At 40.4% G+C, this 23,240-nt stretch overlaps 1 protein-coding gene and 1 long non-coding RNA gene across 2 annotated transcripts in view; one reads left to right on the plus strand and one right to left on the minus strand.

Moving 5' to 3' along the window:
* Positions 1–11,256, minus strand: part of SYK (spleen associated tyrosine kinase) — an 81,321-nt gene extending 70,065 nt beyond the window's left edge. The window contains exon 1 of the mRNA XM_073344903.1: positions 10,721–11,256. The gene's annotated coding sequence lies outside the window, so the exon portion shown is untranslated. The remainder of the gene's footprint in view (positions 1–10,720) is intronic.
* On the plus strand, positions 10,498–22,412 carry LOC140911584 (uncharacterized). Its single transcript, XR_012159051.1, has 2 exons — positions 10,498–11,017; positions 14,403–22,412. It is a non-coding gene; the product is annotated as an uncharacterized lncRNA (long non-coding RNA).
* The last annotated feature ends 828 nt before the right edge of the window (positions 22,413–23,240 follow it).

A 23,240-nucleotide genomic window follows, 5' to 3' on the forward strand; every position in this document is an offset into this window, starting at 1 on the left:
TGGGGAGCACAGTAATATAATCAGTTCATGGAACCAACAGCCAACCTTAATTCTTAAAGAATTATTGAACTAAATTACAGTATATGCAAGCAAGACTTTTTATGATACCTTGTGTCCATTTTTTGTTATGAATTCAGTTCCACTGTAGGCAAAACACTTGTTTTCTAAAATTGTTACACTATCATACAGTGTATTGTCATACACTGAATAATAATACTATATAATGTAATAAGCATAATTACGTGTGTATTGTAAAGTCTGAGAATATATATATATATACAATTATGGGCCCAATTTTGCTCTTGTCAAAGACAGAGGCAGAGCTACCACTGACTTCAAATAGAGCAGGTTCAGGCTGATTGATCTCGAGCTTTGGATCAGGCCCAATGGAAGACTTTCCATTGACTTCATTTAAACCCATAGTGAGTATTAGAGGCATAAACTCATATTTTGAGATTTTAAATAACAAAGACATAAATGTTTGCCCAAGGCTGAATCTGAATATATAATATACTGTAGTCCCAGAGAGAACTTTTCAAGCCAAGTTTAGTTTAAAACAATTAATTCTATGATACAGCAAGCACTTGAAGGCAGAACACTGCAGAGAACTGTACAAAAACAATAAGAAGATAAAAACATAAGAATGGCCATACTGGGTCAGACCAAAGGTCCATCTAGCCCAGTATCCCATCTTCCGACAGTGGCCAAAGCCAGGTATCCCAGAGAGAATGAACAGACAAGTGATCTATCCCGTCACCCATTCCCAGCTTCTGGCAAACAGAGGCTAGGAACACCATTCCTGCCCATCCTGACTAATAGCCATTGATGGACCTATCCTCCATGAACTTATCTAGTTCTTTTTTGAACCCTGCCATAGTCTTGGCCTTCACAACATCCTCTGGCAAGGAGTTCCACAGGTTGACTAAGTGTGACTTCCTTTTGTTTATTTTAAACCCACTGCCTATTAATTTCATTTGGCTGCCCTAGCTCTTGTGTTATGAGAAGAAGTAAACAACACTTCCTTATTTACTTTCTCCACACCAGTCATAATTTTACAGACCGCTACCATATCCTACCTTAGTCGTCTCTTTTCCAAGTGGAAAAGTCCCAGTCTTATTAATCTCTCCTCATATAGCAGCCTTTCCATATCCCTAATCATCTTTTTTTGCCCTTTTCTGAACCTTTTCCAATATATCTTTTTTGAGATGAGGTGACCACATCTACATGCAGTATTCAAGATGTGGACGTACCATGAATTTATATAGTGGCAATATGATATTTTCTGTCTTATTATCTATCTCTTTCTTAATGATTCCCAACATTCTGTTTGTTTTTTACTGCCCCTAAACATTGAGTGGATGTTTTCAGAGAACTATTCACAGTGACTCCAAGATCTTTTTCTTGAGTGGTAACAGGTAATTTAGACCCCATCATTTTATATGTATAGTTGGGATTATGTTTTCCAATGTGCATTACTTTGCATGGACCAGATATAGCCTCGATGAAGTTGCACATGATAGGAGGAGACAATGCAAGGAGCTTTTCTGCCTCTTACTAAGGGGCTATCAGAATTCCATGGGGAAGCATAGTCCCTTATCCATTCTCATGCCCCGGTTGCTTGAAAAGAGGTAGGACCACAGCTCCATCATTGCACTGTCCAGGAGACCCATCTACATATAGAGACGGAAGTATGTTGCATCATTTTCAAGGGTGAGGTCGCTGCCCCACTGGTGTGCGCTCCCTGAGAACCCTCAGAAAGAAATCTGGCTGACTAGATTTTATCCTGGATGCTCTGGCTGCTGTATGGCCTCTTTACACCCCCTCTAGTATGCTTAATGATGCCTAGTTTGCCATGTTTGAACCCACTTGATTTCTGGTCATACTTTGGTATAAAGTGAAGTTTGTCTTCTGCTGTTTTCTATGCCTTATGTTTAGGCACAATTTATCAAAAATGTAAAGTACAGTAGCACAGAAAAGAAAAAAAAAGCAGCAACTGAAAAGGATACAAATAAAGAGAAATGCTAACACATAAAAAGTGAAAATAAAACAACATAGTTGGGATGCTAAACATAGAAACCAAAAGAAACCATTACAGCAGAGTGGGGTGAACTGCAAACTGAACTTGCAGAATTGGGAAAAGCAGTTTAGGAATTAAACAAGAACTTTCTCAGTACATTTGCAAGGAGAAACACTAAAAATAACCATAACTGTCTATCCAATGCCCTGGATATTTTCAGGACCAGTGAGGCAGTGGCAGTAAATATGGCGGTGAAGCACATTTCCAGATGGAGCTTATTCTCCTTTTAGAGGAGATCAGAATTGTAATCCCGAGGCCATTATGACAAACCAGTAAGGAAGGATAAAATACAAATCAAACTTTCACCCAACTCTTTTATGGAGGTTAACTTTAAAGAAAATTGTTTGATGTACCCCTGTGCTTCCTGGGTTCATGCGGGAGAAGAAACTGAAGTACTGGAATGCTGTAGGAGAGGAACACTCAATTTCCAGAAAGGCTAACCTTGGAGATTTTCAGCCTGATTGCCAAACAAAAGAAATAGCAACAATGCTGAGCACCTCCTTATAGTGGTGTGCATCCTTAACTCCCACAGATTGCAACTGGTTGTGTGGCTGCTTGGCCTCATTCAGGATCGACTCAGCACCTTGAAGGCTCAGGCCCTAAATCTGGATGTGTGTGCACACCATCCCTTCAAACCCTGGGTTTGACTCATCCTTGTTTATGACATTCTAGCATGGGCTCCAGGAGACTAGCTACCCCTCTGAACTCAAGTGTATCAACACTGGAAGCTGAGGCTGCCTAGTAAAGGAGGATCTCACCAGAAACAAAACAGGAGATGGGAGAAAATACAAGCCCTCCCTCAAAATGAGAGGTGCTTCAGCAAAAGCTGAACATCTGCTTACTTGAAAAAGAATTGTGCAAGGGCATTACAGTGGATGACATGCATGCACAGCCTTATTTAAATGTAGGCCGAGGGCAAAATTAGTGGTGCATTTTTTAAATTAATCAGTGCTACAAGGGTCATTTAGAAAAATTTGGTTGGAATAACGATCACATTCCTTATAATAATACACTGTCCTATCTGGCCCAGCAAAGGATTTCACAGCATCTTTTAAACCAGTAGTTTCAGGCTGAGATGTTCAAAGTTGCCTAAAGAATTTTGACTCCCATTCCCCTACTCAGCTTTGAACATCTCAGCCTTAAATTCAGTTCTAAAAACCCTACATATAAATAATAGTGTTCTCCTTAAATAAAGAGGTATTATCAACCACCATAACCATGTATTCTTAAAGTAAGAAGGCTTAAATCACAGGCTAATTCATTCATTGCACTGAAACTTGCTGTTAAACTATTTTCCAGTGTTGAGTCTCTCCAGGTATTTTTCTTCTTTGGGTTGTCTCTCAGATCACGTCAAGTCAGATTAATACTAAACTAGACAGGTATCTGAATGGGCACTATGCTCACTTTAGGCCAATTTACTGTCCTTACCTTGCCTGAGAATTACCTTGCTCTGTGAATAGTCATATTCGACTAAGATTCAACTCAATGAAAATACAAGTGGCAGAATCAGGCCCTTTCCTCATTCAGAGAGATGTCACCTGACACAAGATCTTTACTGATAAATTCGCAGTATCTTATTTAAAAGTGTGTTAAGTGCGAAACTAAGATGGGACTTGCACAAACAAGTTAGTCTGCCTTCTCATCTCCTAGGACAGAAAGGATTACAGTACACCGAAAAGCTTATTCAGCAATGTTCCTGGTAAACTTTGCTGAAGTATACTGAGTTAGTCTAATTTTTCTAAGATTAAGGTATCAACAGGAAACAGGTGAAATTAACCCTCACTGGTGTAGAAAGGGTACAATTTACATTTCCCCGTGTCCATGCAGACAGTCATGCTGGCAGACAAGTTCAGTCCCAAAGGAAAGGGTTCCACCAAGAAAGAGCCAAAGAAAAAATAAAAATGTTGCTAATAGAGGATGTTATGGCTAACGGTTAGTCAGATTGTGAACATCAAGGGTTGGTTTCTTAAGCAAAGCCCAGATAATGGCTTCTGTAAGAGAAGCCATCAACCTGTCTCCCTAAAAGAGGCATTTACACTTTCCTCCAGCAGTGGAGCCAGTTCTTCCTGCCTGGCCTTCAACCAACCAAGACACGTATCTGGAGGACATGTTGTGGAATGAAAGGCTTCTAACCACTCCTAGTACTTCAGTGTGTCACCAGTCTAAACTATTCTAGAGAAGATCTAGCTTTGTGTCCTGTGGACACTATTCTGTATCCACAGAACAAACAGTTCAGCTAAAACTGCTGAAATTTATTTGTTTTACTTTATGAGGCAATCAAAAATAGTTTCACAATGGGAGGAAAATTTCTCTTGATAAAGGCCCCTTTCTCATTCTTGGCAGAAAGAGGATGCACCTGGCCCCAGAGCGTTCTGGGCCAATAGGCAATATGTTTCTAGTTTTTGCATTGCTGCCACTATAAGAAGCTGCCAGGCGGGGAAAATATTTGGTAGCCAAAAGTGTTCTCTTGTGCTGTCTTCTGAGCAATATTAGCTATTGTGTTGCAAATTGTAAATGACTGTATAGTGCCCACTACATCAGGTATGAAACAATGACCAATACTGGTACCACTGAGGTTCATTCTATCCTAGCTGCTGGATCTGGATCAGAGTATTATGATTACCTGGCACCTGTTAGATCTCCATATTCCTAAAGCTTCTAAAATATTCTCTAATATCTGCTCTTGTTTTCCAAGCTGCTCTTGTTCCCTCATCCTCTAATCAATCCCGCTCAGAACATCTTCAACACTGATTGGCTGGTCACTTGCTTTTTCTTTCTCCTGGGCTTATGATGGTTTGACTACCCTTGAGGTCACTGAGAGTTGCTGGAACACCAAGTCAGGTTACTTGCTGACTTCCTGGTCAGTGCAGCTCGACACTTGCCAGAAAAAAGCCAATATAGGAATTTGCTTCTAGAGTACTGATGTTGTGGCCCTTTTCCTTTGTTTGGGCATGGGATGCATCTACTAAACAGTAGCCACGCCTACTGTTGCTACTACACATAAAAATATCCAGTGGATATTATGGTGGAAACTGTGCCCTCCTCTTTTGGCACTTTTTTCTGTATCACTTCTCTGGGGATTTTTATGTCCATCAGATCCATACTATTCTTTCTGTCCACTCATCAAGTCCAGTTTACCCAGGCATTGCATGACACACAAAGCCCCCATCAGAACTGAGAATGAAAGATTTACCTGTCACTCCAAAAGAGTTCCCTCTTTACCAATCACTTTTTCCATATATGGCTTCCTGGCACCCTGACAACCTCAGACCAGGGACTCTATTTTAAACAAAAAATGGTCATAGTTTGGATAAAAATAACATATGTCTTGTCAATTTATTGGACATCCTCTTGATCTAAAAGGCAGCTAACCCAGGCATCTGATTTACAAAAATAATTGCCACATGCTACTATCTGTTTTACAGCGCTCCTAGCAAAAGGTATCCTATTGAATTCACATATCTGCTTTGATGTGCAGTAAATTTTCCCCTTTTAACTCAGGCATATACTGCATTAATTGTCCATCATCTTCTTTTAAATGTATCATATGTAACAAGGCTTAGATGTTGGAGGAGATTTTATATTCAAAAGTTCTTTCCACCATGTCAAAATCATCGATTTGATTGAGTGAAATAAACAGTCTGAGTTCACACATAAATGATACAGGCCACATTTTCAAAAGTGGGAGTACTGCAATACACAAGAGCTCTAAGAGCATGTACCTGAACTGGTTGAGTGCAAATCAGACTACTGTGCATTTTCCTGATCTTTACATATAAAACTCCCACACTAGATTTTTAATGTAAATGTTGCTGTATCAGAATATAGTACAACTTTGAAAAACTATCTGTGCTTTGGGCCAAATTCTACTCTCAATTCACTAATTTAAATTAAAAGTAACTCTAGAGAGTCAGTTTCCCTCTGTGACATCATTTTAAATTGCAAGTAATTCCATCGAAGTCCATGGAGTCCCTCTTGATTTAAAATTTGTGTAACTGAGAGCAGAATTTGATCACTTCTAATTCAGTGGTGTAAATTTTAAATTAACTACCTTAAAGTCTGATTCTGCTCTCAGTTACATAATTTTAAAGGGAGAGGAACTCCACTGACTTCCATACGACTGTGTAGATGAGGTCAGAATATGGATCTTGAACGTAGTCTTATCTCACTTACCCCAGCAACTTAAAACAACACATAACCAAGGGGTTTAAAAAAGAATGTGTATATGTGGGGGAAAGAAAGCACTGCTAATTGTGATGAATCTGTACTATGAGGTAAGGATTTTAATGCAGTTTTTAAAAAGATTTAGGAAATGCTTCTGTGCTCTATAATCCTTAAGTATTTGTATAATTCTATAATACTTATTTCCCTGGTACAGTTTTTATTCTTACATTTCCTGCCATTATTGCACCTGCTTCCCCAACCTATCTCCACCCACACTGGGGGTTCGTGACAGGGTAAACTGCATTACCAACGTAAGAGCTGCTTCACTACAACAGGCTGAATTTTCATATTGCAAATTTACAAATCTCACCGCTTTGCAAAAGGATAAAAACACACAGCAGCAAAAGTGCAAGCCAAATGAAATCACGTGCAGTTATACAAAAACGCAAACCATAAAGTTAAAATGCTTTTTCTTGCAGTGCTCACCTAGTCAATTTGACTATATGGACAGGAAGTTATAACCTATTTTTAACTTTGGAATGTGAACAATAATCAAAAGAGAGGCTAAAAACTTTATAACATAACTTCATTCCACTGCAGTAGGTGATATTTTGTATCAAATGTATGTATATTTCTCCATAATCTTATACTACAGTGAGGTCTGGATTGATCTCTCTGCCCTACAGAAGCACAATTTGCACCTCCCTGCAACAACAATGCCTCGTACACTCTTAGTGGATTCACCCCCAAGGAGGGGAACTTTAGTTTCCACTAAGGTTAAAACATCACGGTAATGAAGTGTTGCAATTGCTCACTTAAAATTACAAAAATTCTGGGAATGCAAAAATGAGAGGTCCAAGTGCAACATTAATTCAGCTATAAATCACACATAGTACTTTGTCTTTGTTTTTTTCTGGTTAAATGCATATCTTTAGCTGTCATTCTTTGTAAGATGTAAATCATAAACACGTATACCATATGAGCAAGTTAATATTGTTGTTGGAAGCTTAACTTCAGCATTTTATTTCTGTAATTTTAACTATAACTTTGCAACAAAATATCTTTTTGCATTTCCAAAATTATAATACTAACAAAACCAGTAATAATTGCTCAGTGTATTCCTTAGGTGTTCCACTATGCAGATAGTGTGCAAGGTCTGATCCTGCAAAACTTAATCACATGATTTGTCTTTACTTATGGGAGTAATCAGTGAGACTACTCATATACCAAAAGAGAAGAGAGGATTTTCAGTAACTGTAAGGTGAGACATTTAAAAAGATGTTCTTGTTATTTCAAATGAAAATAGGATTTGTAATGTGAAATTTCTTTTCTTATAATAAAACAATATTATTGTTCAGTTTGCAATTAAAGGACCTGACTCTGCAAACCCTTGTCCATGTGAGAGAAGTCTTTACTCACGTGACTGGATCCATTGACTTATGTGGGATCAACAGCTCTCACTGATAAGATATTACAGGATCAGGCCAAAACTGAATAAACGATCATTTGAGCTAGACCTGATGAGATAACTGTCTAGGGCCTGATCCTGAGAGGTTTTAAGCACTTTGGCCCCAATTCACAAAGTACTTGAGTAGCCTAATTGAAATCCCTGGCTAACTAATTATGCAGGGCTCAGTTCTTTGCTCAGTTTCACCAGTGTGTAAATATGGAATATTCCACTGCTATCGGTGGAGTTACCTCTCTCAAATGAGAGAAATGGATCTATAATATTCCATTAACATTCACATATTTTCTAAGGGCCAAATTTTGCTCTCTCAGTTACTATAGTAGCTACATTCATTTCCTTTACTTCGCTGGGGTTACTCTGAATTTAACCAAATGCAAATGGAGGAAGTATTTGGCTTAGTCACTCCCTATCCTCCTCTGCCTCTAGGGCCTGATCCAAAGCCCGGTGACATCAGTGGGAGTCTTTCTAATAACTTTAGTAGGTTTTGAATCAGTCTGTAGATCAACTAATTAGGCACACTTACAAAATCGAAATTAACATAAATAACATTCTCAAACAGCATCAGACTCATACAACATGAATACTATTGCCAAGTTTTATCTCAATGCAGTATATCATATCAGCATTTGGAAAGGAAAAGAAAAATGTAATTTGCCTTAAAAAAATCTAAAACTTGCATCCTCTGACTTCAACAGCAGTTTTACCATTGACTTTAGTGGGAGCAAGAGTAGGCACTTACACAGCAAATGGAAAGAGAAAAAAGGAATCAACTAACAAATTTATCTGGCATAAGCTTCCATGGGCTAGAACCCACTTCATCGGATGCATGGATTTTCACTCCATGCATCCAATGTAGTGGGTTCTAGCCCACGAAAGCTTGTACCCAGATAAATTTGTTAGTCTCTAAGGTAGCCACAAAGACTCCTCCTTGTTTTTACTAAAGTTGAAAACATTATAACATTAATACTACTCTTTTAACAGGTTTTTTTTTTTTTGTGCTCCTAGCATTTTTTAAAAGACACTTATTAACCTCTTCCAAAAATAACTTGCCCCCCGACTTTAGGTCAAATTCGCTCTCAATTACATAAGTACGACCATGATGACTTGAAAGTAGAAATGTAACCGAGTAAAATTTACAACTTTCATTTTACTGGGCGTTAATATTTTTCAGTAGAAACAAAACCTGAAAGCTTTATAAAATACTGTTATGGATTTTAATGATTCCTTCAACTGAACATGAAAATAAGAGCAAATATTAGTCATTCGTTTAGTCATTCTGATCTTCCTAAAATGGTTTAAAAACATTTATTCCAAGTTGTTTTATCTATTCAAGATGAGGCCTTCTTCATAACCTTCCTCTCCACAAAAAACTGTCAGAAAATAAAAACACTCATGTCTCAAGCTTCCTTCTTTCTGCGTTTATCAGTCTTAAGCTTAACAAATGGCTGAAAAAGGAAAGAGTCATAGTTCCTGTAAAAGTACCCCCTTCAAGTGCTCTCAGGCTGTAACAGTTTATGGCCCTGATCTTCTTATCAGATCTGTGCAGGGTCAATGCATGTGGATCAGACTGCACATTTGGGTCCAAAGGTCCAGAAAATGAAAATACTTTGTACAAAGTATACTTCTCAAGACAAAGCCCAAAATAAAGGATATTAACAAAAATTATAAGTGAGAATGTGAATGGCTTGTTGAATTATGGAAAAAAATTGTCATAAGAGGGAGATGCTTTCCAAAACTACTTTATAATTAAGCCAAATTAGGGAATTTGGGGCTTGATCCTGCTCCACTGAAGTCAGTGGTATTTGTGGCTAAGAAAAGAATGTTAGATTGGCCCAAAAATTGGCCTGACACACCACTTGCTATACTCCTCCAGTTTTACGTACCTGTGGCTCTATTAAAGTCAATGGAGTTTCACTGGTGTAAAACTGAAATAAATAGTGGTGACAGCATCCAACTCATTTCAGTGTGTCTAATGCTAGTCTGTCATTTTTTTCCTTAGAAAAAATCATCAAAGACATTTGACCAAAAAAAATGGTCAGGCTTCAAACCCCTGAATTAGTACATTGTATTTAGAATCCCTGTAATAACTTCATCCCATGCAAACTGTGAGCATTGTTTGTTATGTTTACAGAACAAATCAGTCTCACATTCATGTATCTAAGTAGGCTCATTTACTTGAATACTGGTTTGTGTTGATTTTAAAGACAGTTGTAATTTACAGAGGTTTTTGTTTGCTTTCAAACTGGTACATTTTATTTGTTTTCAAAGTAAGCAGTTTAGTGGAATATGCCTCCTTAAATTGCTTTTTGGTGTTATTTTTTTCCTTATGACTTTATTAAGTATTTTTAAAAAGTGTCCGTAATAATTTTGTTTGACTGACTAATTCGTATTTTTGATTTGCCATGGGCATGGTGTGTATTTTTCCCTGTATCATTTACTCCACCGTTTTTCAAATTATACATGAAAAGTAAGCATAGGATGCAACAAAGAAACCTAGTTGGGGAAACTTTTGGCTTTTAGGTGTGAAGGAAATTTAAATGTTATCTTAGGGATGGGCCCAAACAAAAACTGCAGATTTGAACACCTCAGAACTTGGCGCGGGGGGGTGTGTGTGAGGGAGTGTGTGAATTTTGCAACTTGGGGCCCTCTACTAAATGTTTCGTTACTTGATGCAACCCAACGTACGAGGAACGGGGCAAAACATCCTCCCAGGCTGTATTTAAAGGGTGGAAGACGCCGCGACGGGCGGTTAGGTATAAAGCACCTTGAAGGCGAACGCGGAAGAAATCGATCCACGCTCATCCCGTGCGCGCCCCTTTCCTAACGTGAGCCTGACAACGGCAGCCCAGTCCAGCCGCGAAGCTTCCCCCGCTCTCCGATCCGCTAGCGACGGGCTAGATGCAGGGCCACGAAAGCGGCAACCCGTGTCCCTGCCTTCGCAGCCAGCCGGACTCCCGAGCGTGCCCCTGCCAGCGCGCCCCACCCCCGCCGGAGCAGGCAGCGCCTCTTACCTAGGCGCGGCGCACGGGGAGTGCCGCGGGCTGGCGATCCGCCGGGATCCTGGCCGCGGGGCGGGAAACGGCGGCCTTCCCCGGCTGAGCGAGGCAGCCGGTGGCCGCGGGCAAGCTGCAGCTGAGCCCCCCGGCGAGGCTGCCGGAGCGTCCACACCTCAGCGGGGCGGGTTCCCCCCGGGGGGACGCCCCCAGCCCAGGAGCAGCACAGCGGGAAGCGGAGGCAGCAGCCGCTGTGCCTTGCTGCCGGGGTCCCGGCTCGACCCCAGCGCGCTGCTTCCCAGACCTGCGTTCAGGGTGAGCGAAACCTTCGCTTCCTCATTTTCTGTGGTAGCCCCGGCTACTTCCTCCCAGCCTGGTTTCAGCTCACATACTTCCTCATTGGGCAGGACCGCAGCTGCTCCCCCCTCCATTTGCTTAACAGCCTTGACTCTTCGAGGGAGGCCCGCGGCTTCCCCAGCCAGGAGGCACTAGCTCGGCGCTGGGTGGCTTTGCCTCAGCTGTCTTCTTCTCCCTTTCCTGTCTGCAGCGTCTAATCCGTCCCTGTGAAACACTTCCCCTAATTCCACACCTCCCTCTCTTGCCTTTCCCCCAGGCCAGTTTCATCTGCAACATAATCCTTCCCACGTTCCTTTCTGGTCCAAAAGAGTTCAAGGGAACCCGCCCACACTGGGTTTCATAGAATCAAAAAGGAAAAAAAAATGTAGGACTGGAAGGGGCATGGAGAGGTTATCAAGTCCAGCCCTCACTGGCTGAGGCAGGGTCAAGTAAACCTAGACCATCCCTGACAGCTCTTTGTTTTCTAACCTGTTCTTAAAAACTTCCAGTGAGAGGGATTCCACCACCTCTTGGGCTAACTTTTTTCTGTGCTTACCTAGCCTTATCCTTAGAAAGTCTTTCCTAATATCCAACTTAACTCTCTTTTACTGGACATCCAGCCCATTACCTCATCTTACCTTCAGTGGACATGGAGAACAGTTGATAACCAGCCTCTTCATAACTGCCCTTAATGTATTTGAAGACTGTTAGCAGGTGTCCATCCCCAGCCTCTTCTTCTCTAGAAGAAACACTTCTTCCGGTCTTTCCTGTTTTCCAAACCTCTGATCCTTTTTGTTAGTTTCCTCTGGACTCTCTCCAGAGTGTTCACATCTGAAGGTGTGGTGCCAAAAACTGGATATGATACACCAACTGAGGCTTCACTAGTGCCAAGTAGACTGAAACAATTACCTCCTGGGCCTTACAAATGACACTCCTATCCTGACATCCCAGAATTATATTAGCCTTTTTTCCAACTGCATCATATTGTTGATTCATATTCAATGTGTGTTGTATGTGGTCTACATTAAATAATTATAACGTGGGTGCACAGCTAGTTGGAAAAGTGTACCCAAAGAGTAGTTAAGGGGTACAATGGGAGCTGTCTGTTACTATTCAATATTTGTATTAACAACTTGGATAATGAAGTTGAGAGTACACTTTTATAAAATTTGCAAATGACAAAGGTGGGAGGAATTGTAAATATTTTGCAGGATTAGAATTCAAAATGACCTTGATACATTGGAGAATTGGTCTGAAATCAATGAGATTTAATAAAGACAAGTTCAAAGTACTGCACTAAGGGGGAAAAAAAAAGCCCAATAGGAAATGGTGAATAACTGGCTAGGCAATGGTATTGCAGAACTGGATTAAATCATATCTTTTAAAAATGTCTACTCTTGTCTTGAAGTCTCCAAGCAATGGTGAGTCCACCACCTCTTTGGGTGAGCTATTCCAATGTTTAATTATCCTCAGAGCTAGAAAACTGTACCTTATTTCAAGGCTGAATTTGTCTAACTTCAGCTTCTAGCCCTTGAATTTGTTACGCCTTTGTCAACAAGAATGAAACGCCCCTGCTATTAGCTATGTTTCATGTGTGAGTGCCTCGACACATTGATCAAGTCACCTCTCAACCTTCTCTTTGATAAGCTGAATAGAACTCCATGGCTTTCAGTCATAGAATATCAGGGCTGGAAGGGACCTCAGGAGATCATCTAAGTCCAACCCCCTGCTCAAAGTAGGACAAATCCCCAATTTTTGCCCCAGATCCCTAAATGGCCCGCTTAAGGACTGAACTCACAACCCTGGGTTTAGCAGGCCAATGCTCAAACCACTGAGCTATCCCTCCCCCAGGTTGAACTCTTCAAGCTTTGTAATGTGAGGCTTGATTTCCAATCTTTAGATTTCTTTTGTGGCCTTCCTTTGAACTCTCTCCAGTGTTTCCATATCCTTCCTGAAATGGGGGTACCAGAACTGGACACAGTTTTCCAGTAGTGGTTTACCAATGCTGTATATAGAGCAAGATCATTCCCCTACTTCATCCCACTTTTTATATCTCTAAGGATTGCGTTAGTTTTTTTTGCCACAGTGTTATACTGAGTTCATGCTCAGACATAGAATCATAGAATATCAGGGTTGGAAGGGACCCCAGAAGGTCATCTAGTCCAACCCCCTGCTCAAAGCAGGACCAATTCCCAGTTAAATCATCCCATTGTACATTGTACAGTCATGTACAATGACCCGCAAATTCCTTTTCTGAGTCACTGCTTTCCAAGACAGCCTCCCCACCTGTAAATGTAGCCTGTATTCCTTGTTCCCAGATGTATTACCTTGCATTTAGCGGTGACCATTTAACTAGGCTATTCAGATCACTCTCTAATAGTAACCTGCCCGCTAGTGAAAGCTCCTTGGGAAGCTCAGAGGTTTCTTCAACCTTTCACACTTGCTAATGGAGGGAACAGGATCTTATTTTCTGTATAGGAATCTACTTATTCTTTTCTTATCACAACATGGAAGAAAAACCTTACAAACATTAGAGCCTGAAAGTTCTAAATTCTGGCATCTCCTGACTATACTAAAGGAGGGTATTTATCTGAGCAGTATACCTCTGTTTCTAGTTCTTTCCTATTTTGCAATCTTCCTGGCACTCATTGTGCTGTAGTCCCATTGCCCATAGGCCCTGCCTAAACTATGCAAAAAAACAAACAAACAAAAAAAAACTATTCCAAGAAACCATTTAAAAAACCTGATTATAATTTTGAATGGGACAGTCCCACCCTCCCTCTCTGAATGGAACATAATCTGGTTAAAATGTCTTTTGAAAACCATTATCAAGATCAGGGGGCATATTGTACCATTAACTTTTAAGCAGAAATCACCATTGAAATATATGGTACAGAATGATCCCAGGTTATGTATAAGCAATATAGGAGGATTCAAGCAAAGGAAATTGGAATTCCATGAGGCTGTCTACATTTTTCCCCCTCAATTTTTTTTAAAATCATTGTTAGCATTTCACGTGAGACTTAATGCAAGTAAATGTAAAGATGTACCTGAAATACAAATATATTGACTTTTTTGTGGGTGGAGGGGAAAATCTTCAAGTTTGTTAACCAACAAACTCTTTCTACTATGTACTATTATACTCTGTGCAAAGGATGCCAGCTATCAGTCAATTCAAATAATTCATCTTTTTGTGGAAGTGTGTAGCTGGCTAAAGAAAACACAGTATGCATGGTGCTTCTGAAAGTATTTGATAGATGTTAGGAATCTGTGACCAGCTACTTCAATGTGAATGCACAAAGGGGACACCAGTGTAACATAATCAGTAATTAATTTTGTATTTCTCATTACATTTCATCTGCAGGAGGAAGTCCCCAAAATCCTTTGTCTTTGCAATCTGATCCATTTAGACCATAGCACTCAGGGCTGATTCCATCAGGCTGTACCACTTGTGATTGCAGTGGGCCCCAGCTTGGGAGATGCCCCCACAGTAATGCAGAGACAGTTCAGAGAACACCTGCTCAGCTCTTCACTTTGAGATAACTTTCAGCAAACTGAGCTGAGCCACATTTGCTACTTTGAGCAGCCAAAGCCACATAAGCCTGGCCAAGAATGTGGAGCTTCTTAGAGAAGAGATCCTGTCTTCAAAACATACAGGTATAATGGAAGTGGCATCAGTGTCCTCATTTGCCCACTGTAGCAGACCCCACCTTCTAGCACTTGTCTTGAGCTGATCTTCTGTTCTTCCCATTTCTCTCGAGTTGCTCCTGCTCCCCATGGCTTCTCCTACTCCAAAGTAAGGTTCCTCTACGTCCCTTGGAGTTGCTACTGCACACAAGCAGGGTTTCCTTTGGACACCGCCCCCCAGTAAAGGACTGCTCCTCATTTATCTTCGCAGCTCGTTCCTGCTGCTCCAGTACAGGGGCTTCCTCCACCCTCAACACTTTCCTGCCCTTTCACTAGAGCTGTGCAAATAATTGATTTTTTGGCTCTCTGGCAAAACCAAAACCAAAGTTTGGTTTGGGTGAGCCAAAGCTATTTGTTCAACCTGAAACAAGACAATTTGGTTTGGGGTGTTTAAAAAAATTTTTTTTAAAGAAATTAGGCAAATTTTGAAATGAAACCTTGAAATATTTCATTTTGAAAGTGAACATACCTGGTGTAGCACTTACTGCAGTGACTAGCTCCATTTAAGTCAAAGGAACAACTCATGGGAGGAAGCTCTATGCCAATAGAAAATGTCAGCAGGATTGGGCTCCATTGAGTGTACAGAGGAAGAGAGAAGCGACAAATTTTGATAAGGAAAAGGAAAATTAAATCAAATTTATTGAATTCAATCACATCGTGTACTAGATATATATCAGTTGAGAGTTATTAACTACTGAAAGAAGCAGTAATTCACTGTTAGTACAACAACAGTAAACAACATTGGAGAAAATTAAAAGCTGATAGCCTGAAAGGGACATTGTCGCACAAAAACAAGTATTAGAGTCAGAATGAACTGAGTTTTGGACTTGGATCACAAGCAGCAAAGAGTAAGGGTCAGATTCTCATTTACACTAAGGTTTCTTTATGCTGCCTGAGCAGTATAAAAGAGTCTAACTGTTAATAAGTATCAGGCCCTAAGAGATTCCATACAGTACAAGTACTAACTTTTTATGTTGCTATTGGGATTTCACCTACATATAGTTGGATGTGAGGGGACTACAATGGTGGCAGTCTATAGGGAAAATGAAATGCCGTTAAACAAGAATTAAAGTGAGGAAAAACAAAAAATGAATCCGCCAGCCTGCTAAGATACATAGGCAATTTGGGTTTATATAGATTTGCTAATGTGATTTGATAGTGTGGGGGAAAACACAACAGACAATATCGCTTGCTGTATAATATCCCATATTTTCTACAGTAACTTCTCACTTAACGTTGTGGTTATGTTCCTGAAAAATGCGACTTTAAGCTAAATGATGTTAAGTGAATCCAATTTCCCCATAAGAATTAATATAAATAGGGGGGTTAGGTTTCAGGGAAAATTTTTTTGCCAGACAAAAGGCATTATATACATTTTAAACAATTTTAAACAAGCAATTTAAAATAGGTATTAAACAGGCTGGCAGCCCCCCTATCAGCTCCCCTGTGCTCCCGCGGATCAGTGCCTTCCTCCTGCTCCCCCTACCTCCTGCCTGTGGCAATCATTTGGTTTGTGGCGGTCAGGAGGCTGGGGGGAGGAGCGAGGACGTGGCGCGCAGCCTCCCCCCTCCGTCCCCCGATCCTCCTGAACACCGCAAACCAGCTGATTACCGCAAGCAGGAGGAGGCTGCGTGCCGCATCCTCGCTCCTCCCCCAAGCCTCCTGAACGCTGCAAGACCGCTGATTGCCGTGGGCAGGAGGAAGGGGAAGCAGGGGGACGGCACTGATCTGCGGGGTCCAGCAGCGGGCGGGAGGCGCATAGGGGGGATGCCAGCTGTGGACAAAGCAGGCGGCCAAATGACGTTATAGCGGAGCATTGCACAGCTTTAAACGAGCATGTTCTGTAATGGTGAAACCTAGGTGTCATCATGGACTACCCAATGAAAACTTTTACTAAATAAGCAGCAGAAGTCAAGCAAGCAAACTATTAGGATGCATGAAGAATGAGAAAAGAAATAACACTAAGAATAGTACTAGCCCCATTATATAATTCAACAATATACCTTCACTGCAAATACTATTTTCAGATCTGATGACTATCTCTGAAAGAAAAAAGTTGCAGAAACAGCAGAAGTTCAGAGATTGGTAATAAAAATGATTAGAGACTTGGAAGCAGTGAAAAGATTAGAACTGCTTAAGTTTGAGAGAAGATGAATGAGAGGAGATGAGAGCTGTATTGATAATAATGAATGGTATAGGCCTTGATTCAGCAATATTCTTATTAAGCACTGACCTTGTTGGATCATATTAAAGAAGTTCTGTATTAAAATCACAAATGAGTTTGATTCCCCAGAGTTTAAATTCCAGGGTATTACTAATTAAGAGGTCTCTTGGTTTTTGGTACTGTTTCTCTCCCTCTATGTGTGAAACTTGCAAGCTGCTAATTGCGTTAGTACATTCTAAGACAGAGTCTGTTCTCAAAGCAATTCACAGAGAGAGAGACTCAAAGCAATACTCTAACAACAGAAACAGCACCCAGAGACTCCCCACCCTTTTGTTGCATTAACAATTGTGATTAAAATAGCGATAGAGGATGTATGTAGATGGATGCTTGGTGTGGATAATAACTGAATGATCAGGGAGGTGCCAGCCTAAGAATCCAGTGTCCATCGGCTGAAGAAGGCGTCAAGTGAAAATAACCAGAGGACCCCCCCCCGGAGGGCAGACTGGAATCCACCCAACAGCCTCAAGGATGGGAGAACCAAAGAACAAGATAACATCTTGGAGCCGTCAGGAATGTGCTGTCTGCTGATTGATTCAGCAACAGCATGATGAAGCAATTCCCATAGACTGGCATAGGAAGAAATTCCTATAAAAATAGACTCTAAAAAGTGAGAACTTTGGGGTCTGATTCTGCAAACCAACTTCCAGGAGCATCAGATGAGCATCTGACAAGGCCCTGCTCCCTCCTCATGTCCAGGCCACCTGGCCAGTGGCTTGGCATGAGCAACTCTAAGGCTGGTAACTATGATAACAACCTTGCAGAACCTGTGTGTGTGGGTGTGTATGTGTGTGTGTGTGTTTGTATGAATGAATGTGTGAATAAATATGAGATTGAATGGAATGTTATAGCTATAACTAACTGCTTACTATGATTCTTTCTGTATTCACAATAAATGTGGTATTTTGCCTTTTTCCCTTTAATAAGATCCTGCTGGTTTTTATTTTATTGGTATAACATTTTGGTGGAGAATTGCGAAAGGGGGAATATTGGTAAAAAACCTCAGTTATTGTAAATATTGGTGTGCACACCGCCAGCTCTAGTGAGCTAGGCATTTCTATTAGGTTAACCAGACCTGCTGGCCTCCGAGAAGGTAGCAGGGGACCTGCTGGCCTCCGAGAAGGTAGCAGGAAAAACAGATTAAACCAGACCTGCTGGCCTCTGAGAAGGTAGCAGGGGACCTGCTGGCCTCCGAGAAGGTAGTAGGGAAAACAGATTAAATCAGACCTGCTGGCCTCCGAGAAGGTAGCAGGGGACCTGCTGGCCTCCGAGAAGGTAGCAGGGAGAAATAGGTAAACTGGACCTGCTGGCCTCTGGGAAGGTAGCAGGGGACCTGCTGGCCTCCGGGAAGGTAGCAGGGGAAAAACGCATAGATTAAGCTATGATTTCAGAATCTAGGCTGTGTCACTTGCTAAGTAATACCAGCAGTGACAAAGAGATTGAAATATCCATGTTAAGATGTTTAAAAGAAAACAGGGTGAGCCAGTACTAGAGGGAGGAATGGAGTCAGAAGGAACTCCAACCTCACCTTTTGTTAAAGAAATTACACCTTTTAAACAAATCCTTCAAAAATTTGGGCACAGTCCTTGGACTAAACAAGCCCTAGCTGATGTCTGCACTATTTCGGACCTAGAGGATAGATTGGCTCAGTATATCCTCATATACAAACCTTCTAGTGCTGCCAAAAGAGATGCAGCAGCAATTTGGTTGTTGTGGGAGGCATGTAAGGATTCTTCCCTCCGCTTGTCTTCATGTAAAGAGGAAAAGGCACAAATGGAAAAGGGAGCAGACAATTGGAAGGTGCTGGCTACAAATACCCAAAGCCAGCTGAAAATAGTGAAAGAGGCACTCCAAGAATACAAAAGGAGTGAAAAAGTTAACTCTGCAGAGGCTGGAGGGAGGCAGGTAAAGGGGGAGAAGGTCCTATGTACGGCACCCCCAGGCATAATTACAAAGAGAAAAGAGAGTAAAAAAAAAAAAGTTAACTCTGCAGAGGCTGGAGGGAATTAAGCAGTTAAACTTTGTATTTCACCCAAACAACTTTTAACCGAAAATGTTAAAAAGGAAAAGTGTTAGAGCATTCTTGGTTTCTTTGCAGCCATTCTGAAAGAAAAATGGGCCCTTTTCCAAAGGAATGTCTGTAAATTAGCCAGGCAAAAATAAACTATCTGATTAAAATCATTTGACTGGACAATTTAGTCAAATTTGCTAAAAGAACATAAGAGGGTTCTATTGGAACTTAACTGCCTCAAATGTATAAAGGGAATGTAAAGATGTAAAAAACAGAGCAGTGTGGAAGGGATGTTAAGGAAAAGAAAATGTGTATGTATCTGTCTGTGTGTGTGTAAATATGTAAAGTTCTAAGGACCAGTTAGTTTTGTTTTTGTTTTAAATAATGCCACTAAAAATCCATTTGACTCTTTAATTCAAAGTTGCAAAACTGACAGACCTTTTTGCTAGACACAGGTAATTAGTGTTGTTTGGCTTTGGGATTTGGCATTTAACCCTTAAAAGGTAACTCAATGCTTTACAAAATTTAAAATGTTTTTAAGTTGTGGCTGCAGCAGGGCAGTCAAAATCAGGAGAATATAAAAAAAAAAATTGGATTCTTTTTGTTTGTTTTTTGTTTGTTTGTTTTTGTAACAAAATAGCAGATGAGAGTTGTAGTAAAAAAAAAAAATTAAAAAAAGACAGTGCCTCTCTGAAGCAACAGCAGGGGTGAGGTGCACAAAACAAAAAGAAGCAATGTTAGAAACACTGAGTCTTAAAATGGCTCTGAGTAATCAGACTGTCACTTTGATAAAGGTACATGAAAACTCTGTAAGCAAAAAAAGAGACACCTTATGTAAAAATGGATCTGGATAATGTTATAGAAGTTAAACTATGGAAGAAATGTGCATTTGCCCCAGAACATGTGCAGGGTATATTGTAGAAGGGGCAAAAGAAATGCAAACATACCATGCTACTTAATTAAAATGCTATTAGGGCTCCAAAGGGAGCCACAATAGGTTGGGTTTTCTTTTTCAGATTGCTGTGTGTTTTGGAAGCAGAAGTTAAAAGTAATCAAAACTCTGGTGAAAGTTGATTGTGTCCCTAAGACAGAGTCTCTGAGCTGCTGATGGCTTTAAATCCAAAAGCAGGAAGTTTCTGTGAAAATGCAAATTACCTAAATGATAAAGGAAGGAAAGAACTAGCAGCACAAAGGAGCTGCAGATAAAGGACATACCTGGTCAGCAAACAAATTGTCTAAATAAAAGGCATGGGATAACAAGATAATTTTAATAAATTTAATGATAATAAGTATCCCTGTAACAACGTATAGTATGTATGATTTTTGGAAAAATCCTTTAAGGTCGTATGGTAATGATGCTTCTCAGTTATTACCTGTAAATAAAACTTAAAGCTTAACACAGCAGGAAAAACATTATAAACTTGGTCTACTGTATAAGAAGGAAAACTCAGGGATTTAATGACTAAACAGTGGGATAATTTCCCCATAACCCTTAAAAGATAAAAGCCATTGAAACCTGGCCTGCCTATAGAACAAAAACAGGAAAATATGGGGGCAATTTCTCTGTTTTGCCTGCAATCAGCAAGGGTATTTGTAAAAGAAATATTTTAAGCAATAATCTGCCACCCCAAAAGGGGTAGAAACATGTTCTTTTTGTCTTTCAGAAAATCAGGAAAAGCTGCCAGCTGAAAAGCAACCCAATACCATGAATCTACTGTCACAATAGAAATTGTGTTCTGTGTTCTATGTTTTGTCTTGTGTTTTGTGTTGTTGCTAGCACTGTTGTGTGTTTAAAAAAAAAATACTGAAGACCTGCAGGAACTTAAAAATAAATTAAGCTTTCTGTCCCAGCTACAGGACAGCCTGATACAAAAACAAGTACATGCCAATGTAGACTTGGTCCAAATTGGTCTGGGTAACCTAAAAGGCCAATGGAATCTTTAGTAATGGCTTAATACTACCATATGGCTTATCCATAAGAAAAAAAATATTAGAAATAGGAAACTACACAGCCATAGCTATGGGATGCACTGAAATGCAGATACTTGCACTAGCTACTTTGGAACACAAAATGTTCTGGGTCATATTGGGAAATATTAAGGGTTTGATGCATTTGTTAAAAAAGAGATCATTGTTTGACACTTATCAATATGAATGGATGCAATATGTTTCCAGTATTGTAAACCAGACTTGTTAATGGGAGAAATTGTTGTCAAAATTGCACACCAACAGTCCCTGGAGGCAAAGGTATTGAAGGTTAACCCACTCCCCATATTACACATGGGATCCTTTTGGCTACCCTGGACCTTGAGCCAGTGGGCTGGGGAGGGAGGGAAGCTATTGGACACTAGAGGTTGTACCGAATGGACTCCTCAAAAGTGGGTGTGCCTCACCTTGCCTGTTGCCCCAGAACCTTGTAGTAAAGATACATCACTAGGATCATGTATGTTTCATGAATTGGAATCACAAACTCAAATTGCCTCACAGTACTTTCTCTTGAATAGGCTACATAGAAAGTGACACTGACGATTATAAATCTTAGTGTCAAAAGGGGGATTATGTTGGATCATATTAAAGAAGTTCTGTATTAAAATCACAAATGAGTTTGATTCCCCAGAGTTTCAATTCCAGGGTATTACTAATTAAGAGGTCTCTTGGTTTTTGGTACTGTTTCTCTCCCTCTATGTGTGAAACTTGCAAGCTGCTAATTGTGTTAGTACATTCTAAGACAGAGTCTATTCTCAAAGCAATTCACAGAGAGAGAGACTCAAAGCAATACTCTAACAACAGAAACAGCACCCAGAGACTCCCCGCCCTTTTGTTGCATTAACAATTGTGATTAAAATAGCGATAGAGGATGTATGTAGATGGATGCTTGGTGTGGATAATAACTGAATGATCAGGGAGGTGCCAGCCTAAGAATCCAGTGTCCATCGGCTGAAGAAGGCGTCAAGTGGAAATAACCAGAGGACCCCCCCCCCCCCGGAGGGCAGACTGGAATCCACCCAACAGCCTCAAGGATGGGAGAACCAAAGAACAAGATAACATCTTGGAGCCGTCAGGAATGTGCTATCTGCTGATTGATTCAGCAACAGCATGATGAAGCAATTCCCATAAACTGGCATAGGAAGAAATTCCTATAAAAATAGACTCTAAAAAGTGAGAACTTTGGGGTCTGATTCTGCAAACCAACTTCCAGGAGCATCAGATGAGCATCTGACAAGGCCCTGCTCCCTCCTCATGTCCAGGCCACCTGGCCAGTGGCTTGGCATGAGCAACTCTAAGGCTGGTAACTATGATAACAACCTTGCAGAACCTGTGTGTGTGGGTGTGTGTGTGTGTGTGTGTGTGTTTGTATGAAATTGAATGGAATGTTATAGCTATAACTAACTGCGTACTATGATTCTTTCTGTATTCACAATAAATGTGGTATTTTGCCTTTTTCCCTTTAATAAGATCCTGCTGGTTTTTATTTTATTGGTATAACAACCTAACTTTAAGGCCTGAAGTCAATGCATGAGGCTGAATCTGGACCATAGCAATAAATTAGGCAATCCTATTTACGCAGCCTTATAATATAGGAACAAGAGGACATCCAATGCAACTGAAAGACATACATTGATAAAAGGAAGTGCATTATGGGGGGAAAATGTATTAGCCCATGGAACTAATTGCCACAAGGTATCATTGAGGCCAAAACTTTAGCAGGATTCCAAAAATGATTAGATATTTATATGGATAATGAGAACATGCACAGTTAGGTTGGGGTCAGGAAGTCAGTGAATATTAGTCTAGCTAGAAGAAAACTACAGACACCCAAGAGGAAGTAGGTAAGCTAAGGACGCAACCAATGATTTTCACAATCGAAAATAACTAATGACATGTGGAGCTTCTTATCCTTATTTTTACTTTCAAGTGAAACATGACTGGCTTGACTAATTCATAAATATGAAGTAGGCTTTAAAACGCCACACACACTGAGTTTATTTCAAACTGACTTAAATATTGTCAATCCAACATCATGACCTAGTTTTCTTTTTACATTCAGCATAGGGTTTTTCATAATAGTAAGAGTCCAGACAGATCATTTCAAGGTTTCATTGTCAGTTTTGGTTTGTTTGCTTGTTGCTGTCAGGTAACCGAAGGCATGGTTACCTGAAATTTTGTGATCTTGAGACATGAACTGCTATTTATGTCTTTTAGGTGATTAAATAGCAGTTGTCTTCTGCATTTTGGTTTCTGAGGCTTGATTCAGTACTGAAAGAACAACAACTGATTTGGTT

This window comes from Lepidochelys kempii, chromosome 5, assembly GCF_965140265.1.
Source record: "Lepidochelys kempii isolate rLepKem1 chromosome 5, rLepKem1.hap2, whole genome shotgun sequence".
In the NCBI taxonomy this organism is placed as follows: Eukaryota; Metazoa; Chordata; order Testudines; family Cheloniidae; genus Lepidochelys; species Lepidochelys kempii.